General features: G+C 47.8%; 1 long non-coding RNA gene across 1 annotated transcript in view; it reads left to right on the plus strand.

Annotated features, from left to right (window-relative positions):
• Positions 1-2,703: 2,703 nt before the first annotated feature.
• Positions 2,704-15,203, plus strand: part of LOC129510991 (uncharacterized) — a 35,435-nt gene continuing 22,935 nt past the window's right edge. The window contains exon 1 of the long non-coding RNA XR_008664727.1: positions 2,704-2,915. This is a non-coding gene — a long non-coding RNA (uncharacterized LOC129510991). The remainder of the gene's footprint in view (positions 2,916-15,203) is intronic.

Here is a 15,203-nt window from a genome sequence, read left to right on the forward strand (position 1 = left end):
TGGGTTTAGCCTCTCCCAGATGAAGATGATAGTTTCTAGAAAGGAAAATAACTTATTTAAGGCAATGTACCACACCTTCTTACCTCCAGGATAGCTGTCTTTCCACTACAACATTATGCCTTTTAATCCTATCATGGCGAAAACTTTGTTTAAATTCTGGAAAGGGAAAAAAGAAAATTCTGGAAAGGGAACTTTTAAAATTAACTTCTGAATGTGAGTGGATTATGGAGATCAGTTGGGGCGGCATTAAAAAGTGGACACTTGGGATCCCTGAGTGGCTCAGTGGTTTAGGGCCTGCCCTCGGCCTGGGGTACGATCCTGGAGTCCTGGGATCGAGTTCCGCATCGGGCTCCCTGCTTGGAGCCTGCTTCTCCCTCTGCTTGTGTCTCTGCCTCTTTCTTTCATGAATAAATAAATAAAATCTTTAAAAAAAAAAAGTGGACACTTAGGGACACCTGGGTGGCTCAGTTGGTTAAGTGTCTGCCTTCAGCTGGGGTCATGATCCCAGGGTCCTGGGACTGAGTGCCACATTGGGCTCTCTGCTCAGCAGGAAGTCTGCTTCTCCTTCTCCCCCTCTCTCTTTCTCCTTCTACCCCTCCCTCCTGCTCATACTTTCTCTCACACACACTCTCTCTCCCTCTCTCTCTCTCAAATGAGTAAATAAAATCTTTTTTTTTTAAAGATTTTATTTATTTATTCATGAGAAACACAGAGAGGAGAGAGAGAGAGGCAGAGACACAGGCAGAGGGAGAAGCAGGCTCCATGCAGGGAGCCTGACGTGGGACTCAATACCGGGTCTCCAGGATCACACCCTGAGCTAAAGGCAGTGCTAAACTGCTGAGCCACCTTGGCTGCCCCCCCCCCTTTTTAAGTGGGCACTTAATGTAATGGTAAGTGAGTGTCACTCAGAGACCCGGAAATCTACTTCCTCTTCTGTCTCTGACTTGCACTCTGATTTTGACAATTTGTTTCATCTTTCTAGACCTTGGGGTCCTTATCTACAAACAGAGTAACTTAGAGTAGGGCATTGCTTCTCAAAACACATTCCTCATAGCCCCAGAAGTTCCATGGATACCTTGAGCCTTGGTGGCTTGGGCAGGGGACTAAAATAGGGAAAAGGAGGAGGGCTCTGGGTCCTTCCTTTGCTTCTACCTAAGCTGGTACCCTTGGGTCTGTTTTATGTATTCATTTTCATGTAAACTTTTATCTCAAAAACAAAATTCTGTGGTTAAATGTTTGAGAGCCATTGAACTAAAACTTCTCTAGCCTTTCTCTGGGCAGTATGTTTCTTGGCTCTCTCATTGTACATGTTCTCTCAGAGACTCATTTAGACAGGCTCAAATTTATATGCTGTTGAGCTCTTTGGAGTTCCTATAAATTAGGATGCACATCGAGATAATTACCATTCTGGAATTCTAAGCACTTAAATACAAGTCAATCCTTATAACCCCCTTTTAAACCAATTGCCTCACTGCAGACATGGTCACTCAATATACATTATCGAATGCCAATAAAACAGGAAACCCGATCCTGCCACTTTCCCGATTAGATAGTACCGACGAGTTAAAGCCAGAATCTCAACTGTCATTCTGCTGGCAGGATCTTGCTTCTCTCAGCAGTCAAACTCTGGTTGTCATGCCAGGCATAGAGGCAGATTCAATTCCTTTCATCCCCTCAGCCCTGGAGACTCATGGAATAGACCAGCTTGTAGTCCCTTGCCTTTGGGTAGGAAACTGGTTTTCTGCTCTGTTCCGACCAAGTCAACTAATCATTAAAGGAAACAATAGATCCAGGCCAAGCACTGCTATAAAATGGAAGGGCTGGGAGGAAGCAGGTCAGTGTCCCTGCCTGGGATTAAGGAAGTCAAGGTCAGTGGTGGATCCCAGAGGACCACAGAGATGGTTTCTGTGGGGGCATATCTGCTCTGAAGAAGAGGATGGTGACCTGGGGACTGAGGCAGAGATTGGCTTAAAATCAGAATGAACTTCATAGAAAGCCCTTCAAAATCATATGATGGAGCCTCTTCAATGAATGCATGGAAAAACTAAAGCCCAGAGCAGTAACACCCCTTGCCCCGGGTCACCCCTAGGTCACATTATTTTCCTTCTTCCAGGTAACATTGTGAGTCTGCAAGTTTCAACAGGGGCTGAGTGTGTAAATGTGATAACTGGCAAGGAGTGTTTCCTTGAAGGGTAGCCTTCAGGAGGGAGGAGGAGGGGATGGCGTTTCCCCACCATGAGCTGGTGCTCAGTAGGTAGAAGGCAGCACCCCAGGGTGAAGCCAAAGCCAGATCCAGTTCATCACAATGTGAGACTCTCAACCCCACCCAGCACTAGACTTTGGAGACTCCCCAGGATATGCGAGAATCCTCCTTCTGCATCCCCACCCCCCTTGGCTGTCTGCCCACGCCAGTCAGTGCTTGTCAGCCTTATCTCCTGTTAAAAATGTGACCACACCCCAAACCCTCAGTCCTTGGGCCACCTCTGTACTGAAGCGTTTGTCTGTCGTGTGTGGGTTACGGATGGAGCATCCTGCCCTTTCTGAGGTTGACAGTCTGTGACGATCCTGATAGGGACAGGGAACTCACACATATCATTTACTTCCGTAAATAGTCATGCCATTAATGAGCATCCACCGAGAGGAAAGGGTTCATTTGCAGTCTCCCAGACCACAGGCTTCGGTTTCCGGAAAATGCAGATCAGGACGGCAGATGAAATAAAGCCATCAGCGGCCCACGGGACAGTCTCAAGAGGAGTGACGGTCCCAGTCCTCCGCAGTTGTTGCCGGGGAGCAATTTGCCCTTGAATCCAATACACCACCCCGATCCTGACAATTTCATTTCCCTCCGGCCCACCCCCTGCCCCGAAGATCTGCTGAAACCGCGACTTCCATCTCAAGAGGCGGCAGGATAATAGGTGAGTCCCGGCCGTCCATCAGCGATAATAGTCACCGACACTCATGACGCCTTTTGTCTGCTGGCTTCCCTGAGGATGCAGGCTGGGGACCTGGGTATTTACACTGCCTTTGTGTGTGAGTGTGTGTGTGTGTGTGTGTGTGCGCGTGTGTGCTTTTAACAGCAGCCTTCTTGTTTACTCTCCGGCCTTCACCCAGGCTGTTTACTACCTTTGCAGGGGCCCAGCCACTAAGTCAACACGCATTAAGACCCAACATCAAAATGTCATAATGCGAATGAGCAGAATTCAGAAAGGCCAGGGACATTGGCTGCTCTGTTGGGTCCTGTTTAGTCTGAGGGTAATGAAGAGCTCACAGATGACCTGATTTCATTAAACTAGGTCAGATTCGGCTGAAAAGCAGCTACCACTCTCACCCAGTTATCCAGCAGGCTCTCCCTGCACACCCCCCACCTCCCCCCCCCCCCCCCCAGGGCTTGAATGCTTTCTGGGAATTAACGCTGAGTTTTATCAATACGGTCGCTAAATCTCCATGGAATAATTGGACCTTTCCCTTTGGCTTCTGTTTGTGCAGTGGGGAGGCCATGCATGGGAGAGAAGGGTGGGGGGGTAGAAGGATGGAGAAATCTGAAATTGCCTTTTTGGAGGACGTTAGGGCAGGGCGTATGATTCAATGTTAGCCGATTTTTCTGGAGCCAGCCCTTCTGAGTTGCAGCATCTTATCTGAGGGCTGTATTGACGGAAGTTGCTGAGCCACTCAGAGAGAAGTTTCCAGGCAAACAAGGCTGGCAGTGTGCGCAGTCTCCCCAGGAACACACGGGCCCTCTGCAGCTTCAAAAATCTGACTGTGGGGAGCAGGGAAGGGCCCAGGCTGAGGGCAGAGGCAGGAAGCAGTGGTGTCTGCAGGAATGTTGGGGGCCTCGGAGTTGTCCTTCTTCTGGGAGCCCTGGAGGCAAGGGCAAGGTCAGCGGTGGGCATTCCGGGCAGACAGGACTCAGCTCATCCACATAGAAGAGAGCCTTTCTAACCATTCGAACAGAACCAAGGTCGGATGGGCTGTCAGACGAGATCATTTAAATGTTAGACTTGATCAAGCATCTACTGTGACTCGGCCCTGACGTTGGGCACTTTGCCTACCTTTTCTCTGAGCTGAACACCATCTCAGTGGAAGACGAGAGTTGAAGAAACCGAGGTTTAGACATAGTAAGGGATGTATTTAGGGACCGGTGGGGCTATGGGACCCCAATAATCAAGTTTTGAACCCTTGATTATTGGTTCAAGACCCAATAATCAAGTCTTGAACCCAGATTTTTCAGTGCTCATGCCCTGTCCATGTCCTCCGGCCTCTTGCCTCTTGTTCAAGAGAACAGGAGAGTAGAGCATTGCTGGGCTTTGGCAGAGGGGGTCTCAGGTATTGCTTGGAGGCTGGACCAGATGTTTTCTTCACTAGACTTTCTCAGGGAGACTTGTAGGCCTTGAGGTTTGAAAAGCTCAGATTTCTTGTTCCCAAAGAACCCAAGAAGATCCTTGGGAGAAAACAGCGATTGTGGAGCATGATCTCCCTCACCCTTCTACTTCTCCAAGCCCTCCCAACCTTCCAATGCCATTTCTTTTGGGCAGCCTCTCCAGCCACCTCAGGCCCGAGGAGTCTCTTGTCCAGAGGGCCCACAGGGCCCACTGGTTGGGCTTCTTCTGGGTACTGAGCTTGCTGGGCACTGGGTGCTGGGCACCGTATTCTGGGCTGAGGGTCTGGTCTCACAGGGACGGGCCTAGATGCAGGACCTCCCTGAGTCTGATGTAGCAGCAGGAAAAGGCTATGGACATACGGCTAGTTTCTGGGGACAAAGCGGGTGTCACCTCCCCACTTCTATAGAGCAGGAGGAAGAAATGTCTCTGAAACAGACCTTGGCGTTTGGAGACAGAGGACAATTTCTAGTTCTGGTTTAGCATCTGCTTCTGCCTGTGAACCTTGCTCGTGTTGCTGTCTCTGGACCTCTGTTTCTTCTTCTCAGTGATAGAGGTAATGACATACATCTTAACAGAGTTCTGGTCAGGATCGTATGAGATCATCCATATAAAGAGGCTCAGTGGGCTGGAAAGTGCTGGGTAGACGTGAAAAATACCCTGAGGCTGCAGAAACCAACCTGAGCAAATGTAAGCAAAACAGGGGGAATTTATTTTTAAAGAAATGGCTTGGTGGTTGCTCTCTGGAGCCTCAGGAAGGACTGGGTTCTAGAATGGCAAGTCCTTCCGAGACCCCGGGGGCCTACTTTCTCTTTCCTTCACCTCTACTTTTCCTCTGTGTGTCTAGTTCTTTCTTTTTCTCTGCTTGTCAGTCTATGTGGCATGCAAGATGGCTCCCCCCAAGTTCCTGAAGTTATTCATTAGGAGACCCAGTCGGTTCCACATTCCTGAGACGGCACTTGGGTCGGCCCAGTTTGGTGAGGTTGTTGCTCCTCACCTAATCCTCTGTGGCCAGAAGTGTAGGGGGTGTCCTCCCTACAGTTATGTGGCTGGGGTGAATGCATATGGAGAGAGTTCTAGAGAAGAGCGTGGGGAAGCCAATAGTTCCTGGGCTGGAGAGGTGTCTCATAAATATCTGTCATACTTACATGGGTTGTCTAATGCTGCATGACGAGGTGCCCAAAATTTCACAGGCTTAAAACAACCATTTATTGTGCTCACTCATCTCTGGGTCAGGAATTCTATTAGGGCACAGAGGGGATGGCTTGTTTTTGCTCTATGGTCTCTATGCTCTATGATGTCTAGGGTCTTAGCTACCAGACTCAAAGGTTGGGGCTGGAATCATCTGAAGGCTTGTTTGATCAAGACTTGAATAAGTAGGGGGCAGTTGATGCTTGCTGTTGTCTAGTGGCAGTCTCAGTTTCCATGTGGGCTTCTTCCTGTGGACTTGACACGTGGGCTGTTTGGACTCCCTCATAGCATGGTGGGTGGGTTCCCAGGGTGAGCATCTGGAAAGAGAGGCAGGCTGAAGCCACACCACCTTTTTGACCTGGTCATAAGAGTGACACAGGGCTTCTGCACATTGTACTCCGTAGCATTTGTTAGAGGGGAGTCATTAAACCTGACTCATGTTCAAAAGAGAAGCGAGATTAATCTCAACCTTTTAATGAGAGGAGAGGCAAGGTTCTTAAAAAAATCAGAATGGGACTGGAAATATTGCTGTAGGCTTTTGGGGGGAAAATAGGACCTATCACCATATTCATAATCCTTTCCATTATATTTTTATATTGTTTTATTAGTAAAAAGCTGAATGGCCATCTCTAAGTTTGTACCCTAGATTGTGGGTCTCCTAAACTGTGTTGGCTCCTGGTGGCACTAGACCAAAGGAAATACCTAATAGTTCTGTTCATTAAGTAGTTATATCCAACAACTTAATAATTATGTATCTCTTACTGTATTAGTAGCCATTTAATAATAGTAACAATACCCATAAATTGAAAGAAAAAGAATCATCTTTATTTCATTTATTTTTAAAGATTTTATTTGCCTGAGAAAAAGAGAAAGAGAGAGAGAAACACGAGTGAGCACAGGAGGAGGGGCAGAGAGAGGGAGAGAGAATCTTCAAGTAGATTTGCTGCTGAGTGCAGAGTCCAACGTGGAGCTCAATCCCAGGACCCTGAGATCATGAACCAAAGTCAGAGGCTTAACTGACTGAACACCCAGGCACCCCTGTTTCATCCTTAAATAGCTACCGCTAACAGGATGTGTGAGCCCTGTGAACCTGTTGGGTGCTACAGTTTCTTAGATCCTGGCATTTGACTGGACACCACCCTCTTCATTTCCTGTTTCACACTGATTTTCACACTTCATATGCTTGGTATCATTGAACCCCCAAAACCCACTTGGCAAGGAAGGATATGATGTCGTGGAAAGGAATGTAACACAGTCTAATGCTGCAAGAAGGAACAACCACGAGATCATGGTTTATGTGATGTTTAATGGTTGTCAGGTATTGCTCCAGGCTACAAAATATTCCTCAGTGCTCCCACGACTTTGCCGTGGGCCTCAGGGTACCTCAGCACACAGTTTGGGAATCATGGACTTACCCATAGTAGACTTAGAATTAGGGTTCTACTGCTGAAGATGCAGATTCTTAATAAATACCCAACTTCCTAACAAGGGCATTCCGATTTCAAATTTTTAGGGTGCTCTGAACTTGGATAATTTGGAGCCTGTGTAGTTAAGCTGAAATGTTGAAACTGATGAGTCTTAAGGAACCACTCTGCTTTCTTTCATATGTAACAGATGAGAAACAAGGATCTCCCCACCCCCCTCCTCGGAGACGATGAGTTCTGAGTTACCTCTTGTCTTTAAGATGTTGATGGTTGCCCTGGAGGATGTCATAGTTCGAGACTGAGGGGACGACATAGTATGCAGGGAACACATCTACATGGTAAGAGTTGCCCACACCACGCTGGTCAAGAAAGGCAGAGTATAGTTTCATTCCAAGCTTAAGGCAGTCTTTTACTACCCTATATAGTGTTGCCCAATATGAGGTGAAATATTACATGAATCATAAAAACTTAAGATAGGCCCCATCACCAAACCAGAATAGTTCTTGGAACCCCTGGAGCTAAATGAACCTGGAATATTGACATAGTCTCCAAAGCAACTCCCTGTTTAGTTTAGGACTTTATATATGGCCCCGACAAGATCGTTTGATAGCTCTTCATTTCTTTAAATAGAGCACCGATGTCGTAAGAAGGCATTATTTTTCTCTAAAGTTACTTAACCAAATTGCAAATGAAAGAGAAAATACACATGCAACTAGAGGGTTTATCACCTCGCTGAACTAAAAAATATGGCCCAATTTCTCTTGCTCCTCTCTCTGTTTCTCATAATTCTCAGCCAAGACAATGGGAGTCATGTGATGTGACCGAGAAATTGGGCCAGTTAAAAATAGAAGGCGCACTCCACCAAGTTCATTAGAAAGTTGAAGTCTTATTGTTGATTGCCATTAATTTATCTCTGCCTGCCACATGTGTGAGGGAGCCAGGCGACAGACAATTGCCGACTCTGAGAGCTGCAGCCCCTGGCCCCTGAACCCTTCCTCTCCTGCCCTGGCCAAGCAGCATCACCCACGACAGCTCATCTGGGCCCTGATAATACCCTCCACCAGCCCCAGAGGCCTTTTTCCTCTGGAAGCAGGTATAGCTGTGAAGCAGTTCTGGTTGGCTTCTCCTCTCTCTTGAAGGGAATGTTCAATATCAGCTTTTCTAAATGGAGAATGCAGGCCCCAGCTTCACTTACTGGGCCTAGCTCTCTTCCCTTTGCACCTGCGAAATCCTAAAGACTTCTCAGCAAGCTATGTCTGTGCAGGTGTGACAGCAGTGGCCTCGGCGACACCTACTAGTTTTGTAAGTAGGACCAAGTGCTCCCCTTACACCTCCCTCTCACGAATGTACACGCACCCACTGTGTGTCAGGCGAGGCACCTGTCCCTGTATGCAGAAGGGCCAAGGGTGCACACTTCTGGGCCGCGAGGGTTCACGGTGGAGAGAGAAAAGCTCTCAGGTAAGACTCCCTCCAATGGTGGCAAATACTCTTCACATTATGATTTGTGGTCATTTCGTTGAAAAGGCTTTTCTTACCCTTGGTTTACAGACGAGCAGATTGAGGCCCTGAGAGGTAAAGAGGTGGGGCTGGACCTGGACCCCTCTCTTTCTGGGTTGGATAATTTGTCATTTGGGTCCACGGTGTGAGTCATAGACCTGTGCTGTCCTAGTGGCCAGTACTGAAGTTGGGGATGAGGTCTGTTAGGGTTGTTTGCCATTCTTCCTGGTGTGGTGAAGATGTAATAGTGGGGTTCAAGTGGTGGTGCTCATACCCCTTCCTTTCCCTCTGAGTTGGGCCAACTGAGAAACAGCCTCAGGAGTGGGCCTACAGGGGTACAAGTCTTAGCCTTACTACTGCTGCGGTTGGCTTCGGGGACATGGCTTGGCACTCTGGCTATGGCCTGGCTTTCTAACATCCCTCCCCCACCCCACCGCCCCAAGTTTATACTTCAAAACCCACCTGGGGAAGAGCGAGAAGCTCTGAAGTATTCCTGTTTGCTGCCTCATTGCATCAAACCTGTTTGTGCTGGGGTTTCAGCTCTGGGTGTGGAGGCAGGCCAGACCCTGACCTTGAGCATTCAGTGTCATGGTTCAGGATACCCCGCAGAGCCTGGGGGATCACACCAGCTGGCGGGGCTGGCCCAGAGAAGGGCTGAAAGGGCATCCTCTTCATCCTTTCAGGAGGCATGAGGGTAGGGGAAGGAGGGTGCAAGAGTCTTACTACCTCTTCATTACATTTTCAGAGAGGGTGCACAAGTTCCCCTAATGGTCACAGGGTGGGGGCTCTATGCTATGAGGCCTTCTTTCACATGCCTTCCAGCCAGGTACCCCACCAGCCTGCCGCACACGGGGTGCACCCACAGTGTGGTTCGGATGACCTGCCGGGCTGAATTGAGCTCTGGAGTCCCCAGCCATGAGTGACACACAAAAAGCTGGGTCCTTTTTTTTTTTTTTTTTTAAGAATTTAAAAAATTTATTTATTCCTGAGAGATCCAGAGAGAGAGAGGCAGAGACATAGGCAGAGGGAGAAGCAGGCTCCCCATGGGGAGCCTGATGTGGGGCTGGGCCCTGGACCCCGGGATCACGTCCTGAGCCGAAGGCAGATGCTCAACCACTGAGCACCCCCAGGTGCCCCAGCAGCCTCAACTTTTCCCCTGCACCTGCCACTTCCCAAAAGCAGGGTTCTCAGCATCAACTGGGGCTGTAGAAGGCTGAGGTGCCGGGCCCCCACGCAGGGGAGGGGTTTCGTCAGGGAGCAGCTGGGCGCACCTGCTCTCCAGGTGGGGAGTTAAGCCTCAGCTAACCTCGGGGTGAGTGTCAGTGGGACCTCCCACTCCACCCACCTGGGATCCTCAGGAGGACTTCTCTCCGCCCAGCGCAGCCCGCAAAAGGAGGACAGCGGGTAGGGGGCTGAGCAGGGAGGCTGGGATGAAGGTGCTGGAACTGATGGCCTGAGGAGTGTTGAGAAACGTCCCATCACTGCCAGCTCCATCAGCTGCCTGGAAACTGGGCTAGCCTAGCTTCTATTAGGAGGTCTGGCAAGGGGGTGGTCTGCACTGAATGGGGTAGAGAACAGAATCCTGTGGGTATCACCAGGAGAGCCTGAGAGCTCATTCCTGTTTTTGCTTTTGCTGCTCTTTGTAGGTTCTTCTCCTCTGCCCATTTTTAAACTATGGGGGGTTCCAGGGGCACCTGGGGGGTTCAGTGATTGAGTATCTGCCTTCGGCTCAGGTTGTGATCCCGGGGTCCTGGGTTCGAGTCCCATGTTGGGCTTCCTGCTTGTATCCTGCTTCTCCCTTTGCCTGTGTCTCTGCCTTTCTCTCTCTCTGTGTCTTTCAGGAATAAAAAAAATCTTTAAAAAGATATGGGGGTTCTGACGCCACATCCCTCCTCCTCTAACTGCCAATGTCACCCTCCTCCTCCCTCTCCCTCTGCCCTTTTCTTCTCCTGTAGATCTCAGGGGAGCAGGACCCCCATGGTAGGACAGGTCTGAGAGTTGGGATGGCCTCCAGATTTTATAGGTGGGGAAACGAGGCCCAGAGGAGAAAGGGGACTCTTTGGACATTATACATATATATTGACAGGTCCAAAATGAATTTATAGAAAATGCATCTCTGTGTTGCAAGGAAGAAGTGTTTTGCAAGCCACCATCTCCTTGTGTACAAGGTATGGTCCTCACCAACCTGGGGCACATGTGGCGCGTATCATATGGAGGGGCTGGATATTGCTTCCCCTGTCAAAGGGGGACATTCTCTTGTCTGTGTTGAAGGATTGTCGCCAGTGATGAGTGAGCTAGTTTATGGAAAAGGACTAACAAGTCCCCAGGAGCCCGTGCATTACCATAAACATCATTCACTCATTTCTATGGAACAGCACGGCTTGGTAGTTAGGGTATGGGTTCTGGAGCCAGATTGTCTGGGTTCTGATCCTAGTTCTTTGATTTACCGTGTGGCCTCGGGCAAGTTATTTTTACCTCTCTGGGCCTCAGGTGTCCTGTCTATAAAGTGGATATAACAATCGTACTCCTCCATAGGGTTGGTAAAAGATGGAATGAAGATTAAGTGAAGTAATCGCCAGGAACGGTATGTGGCCCCTCAGTGACCGTTAGCTGCTACGATGAACGTTGCTATTGACAAACCACGATTGTCATTATTGTGTTTGGCATTCTATCCCCCAGAATCTTAGGCAGGGTACCTGCAGAAAGATAGGATTAATGAACAATTCCCCCTCCTTATCATCACAGGGGGTGTCCAGGGGGAGACACGGGGCAATTATTTTTTTTTAGGGGATACTGCAGAAGGGATTCCTGGATGGTCAGAGAAGCTAGTGCTAGTGTCCCTTTCGAAGATTCCAGGCCTCGAGGCAATACTGTGAATTTTTAGGGTTCTTAAATAAATTTGCACAAAGATACTGCAACTTCTTAAAGAAGATACTGATCTCTGCTTACTCCCACTGATTCATTCAGTGCTTGCCGAACACCTTCTGTGTGGCAGACACTGCATGGGCTCTGGGGACCTGGCAAAGGATGAGATATGGCTTCTGTCCCCAGGAGAGACAGACATAATAAGCCTGTGTTTATAGGACAGTGTGTTGTGTACAATGAGTCTACACGGGGCAGGATATGGCAAAGGGGAGGCTGTGACTACTTCTACCAAAGAAGTCTTCAGAGAAGGAAAAAATATCGACCCTGGGGCTTGCGAGAGCGATGAGTGGGAGTGCTGTAGACAACTGAGAGGCAAAGGATATTCTCAGAGGAGGGAACACCATCTTCTCCCTTCCTTCCTGATGGGCTCGTGAAACAGAGAACATAATGGCATGTAACTGTTTTGTAAAACAGCAAATGAGAAAGCTTCCTGACAGACCAACTGGTAAGCCTCTATATTTACAGAATTTACGACAGGCCTCTGCCCCCTGCTTTGGGGCCAACCACCAAATCTGAGCTATTCTATCAAGAATACCTACCTGCGGGTTTATGCCAAAGCCCCGTCATCCTTCTCGGGCTGAGGAGTTACCAGTCAGGGTGATCCCTCTACTTTTGAAATGCAGATCACATGGAGCAAACCCTAGTTCCATCTATGCCTCATCGTTTATAAATTTCAGAAAAAGACCCAACAGTGCCCCCGTCTCACCCACAACTCCCACCCATTCACATCAAAAGAGATCAAAACTTCAACCTTAGAAAGTTCCTGGAATCCAATAGCCTCTGCCTTGCTGTCCTCTTCACATCGATTCCCACAGTCCAGGCAAGTCAGGTGTGGGTTTCAGTTTATCTGCAACCATGTATTGAAGGCTGAGTGCCCACCGATTACCGCTATAAGGGCAGGGCCCCGAAGTGAAGAATAGAGACAGACACCATGTCGGGCTCGTGTGATTATGGGAGAAAGGAGGAATTCAGATGGGAGGATTATGAAGAGTGGGGAGAAAGCAGAGCCTCAAGGGTTGGGCGTCCTGTGGGCTCTATAGGAGGCTGACCGATCACTCACCCTGATCCAGTGGCTCTAGAGCTCGGCCCACATGGCTCAGCATGCACTGAGGGTATCAGCCTGGTGCAGTAGAAAAAGCAGGGATTGGGGGTCACTGAGACCTGGGCTAGAAGCATGGTGGTGGCTTTGGTTAGTTGTGTGACTTTGAACATACGACCTGGTTAAGTCCCAGCTTCCATACTGGTAAACCGAGGCTAATAACATTTACCTCCAAAGGTAATGTGGATTAAACAATATAATGAAAATAAGAATCCAGGCCTAGTGTTAGCCACATAACAAACGAGAGGTGATCAGCGGATGTTAATATGTCAAACAACAGGCATGTATTGAACACCTGCCAACAGTCTTCCATTTGAACTGATGTTTCCTGCCCATCATGGTCCAACTTTAAGCTATTTATTCCCTCAACAAATATGTACCTGAGATAAACTATATGTCAAGCCCTGAGATTTGTTCTGTGGATGCAGACAAAGATAAGATGGATACAGGTTCTCAGGGAGTGCCCATGCCACACTGTATTCTCTCTGCAGCTTTGTCTATAAGGTTGAAATTTTGGAATTACCCCAAAGGCCCAGCAATAAAGGAATGGCTAAGTAGATGGTTTATGCACACAAGGGAGCATTAATTTTTTTTTCCTTTTTTTTAATAAATTAATTTTTATTGGTGTTCAATTTACCAACATACAGAATAACACCCAGCGCTCATCCCGTCAAGTGTCCCCCTCAGTGCCCGTCACCCATTCACCCCCACCCTCCGCCCTCCTCCCCTTCCACCACCCCTAATTCGTTTCCCAGAGTTAGGAGTCTTTATGTTCTGTACAAGGGAGCATTAATATACAATAACGTTGACAAGTATTATTGGTACAATAGTAACTGAAGCAAGCAAGAAATGAAATTTTAAGGAGAGTTAATTCTCAGTATTCATGGTAACATTCTATAAAGTCACTTCGAACACCAACTTAGTGAACATGAACCATGGCTCCTATGAGAAATACACGGCTAGGTTCCTGTGAGCCTCCGGTTATAGCCTCTTTGTCAACTGGTCAATTTTTAACCATATTTTATGTGTGCTTCTGTTTAAAGACACTTTATTTGATATCTATTGTTGATTCATTAACATGGAACTCATAAGTAACAGTGCTATGGCTCTTGCCCTAGTGAAGCTATTCTAACATGCACTTTTTCTATAAGGCACATCACAGCTTTCTTGCTCCTGGAAACACTTGACAAAGCTATGGTGGGTGTCTATTTCCAACACTGAAATCACCAAAAGAAAGCAGAGAAATACGACAAACATTGCACTGAATGGACTGGGAGGAGGACACTTGTTTATAGTACGGAGCTAAAACAAGAAGGCAGAGCTTCTCTGTGTTCCTCCTTGGTTGGGAACCTGGATATGGGGTCACTCAAATTTTTCACTTTGTGAGTGTCTGTGAATGACCATGAAAGTGCTTCAAGCAGAGGTTTTGGTGTTACAGATGCATTTTAGCGAGTAGGCAAGTTTGCCAATAAGGAATCCACAAATAATGAATGTGTGCTTGTGAATAAAGACTGGAGGTAAAACAGAAGAAAATAAACACAGTGGTCATAGGTTTACTACGGATGCTTTTCTGTTATAAAATTTTCATTAATGTTGGTGCACCTGGGTGGCTCAGTCGGTTAAGCATCTGCCTTCAGCTCAGGTTGTGATCCTGGGTTCCTGGGATTGAGCTCTGGGTCAGGGCACCCTGCTCAGCGGGGAGTCTGCTTCACCTTTTCTCTCTCCCCCTGCTCTTGCTCTTTTTCTCTCTCTTTGAGATAAATAAATAAAATCTTAAAAAAATATAAAACAATAAATAAAATTTTCATTAACGTTGGGGCACCTGGGTGGCTCAGTCAGTTAAGCATCTGACCCTTGATTTCAGCTCAGGTCATGATCTCAGTCTTGTGAGATTGAGGCCCACAGAAGGCTCCACGCTCAGCGTGGTTTGCTTGAGATTCTCTCTCTGTGTATCCTGCTAGTGTGCATGCTCTCTCTTTCTCTCTCTCAAATAAATAAATGAATCTTAAAAATTTTTTTTCATTAATGTTATCAATTTTTTTTTTTGTTGCTATTGTTGTTTTCTACATTTTACAATAAATACACCTCAGGGAAAATGAACATGAAGCCTGCAGGTGGCCTCCTAAACCCTCCCTGTCTACCTACTTTGTTTCCTCGGCTTGGTCAATGGGCTCAGGATAGTGGGAGTGAGGCCTCAGGGTCAGTAGCTCCCAGCCTGGGCCACCACGCAGCTACTGGAGTTTCTGGAAAGGCGGTAAGTGCAGCCTAGAATGCTTGCTACTGCTGCCCAGATGTAGCTGGTGTCCTACCCTGATGCAGGCCCCCTCACTGGAGAGCGTAGCACTAGCCAGTTTCTCTGGGCGATCCTGTCCTATGTGCATGGTAGACCCTGGGACCTCAGACTTGTCAGAAATCCCGATGTTTTTTTTTTTTTCTTAAAGATTTTATTTATTCATTCATGAGAGACAGAGAGAGAGAGTGAGGAAGAGACACAGGCAGAGGGAGAAGTAGGCTCCATGCAGGGAGCCTGACGTGGGACTCGATCCCAGGACTCCAGGATCACGCCTGGGCCAAAGGCAGCCACTAAACCGCTGAGCCACCCAGGGATCCAGAAAGTCTGATGTTTAATTTCCTGTGTTTTGATGACTAAAGGCTGGGAGCACAGATTAAAATAGTGCAGTTTGTTTAATA

This window comes from Nyctereutes procyonoides, unplaced genomic scaffold, assembly GCF_905146905.1.
Source record: "Nyctereutes procyonoides isolate TBG_1078 unplaced genomic scaffold, NYPRO_anot_genome, whole genome shotgun sequence".
Taxonomy (NCBI): Eukaryota; Metazoa; Chordata; class Mammalia; order Carnivora; family Canidae; genus Nyctereutes; species Nyctereutes procyonoides.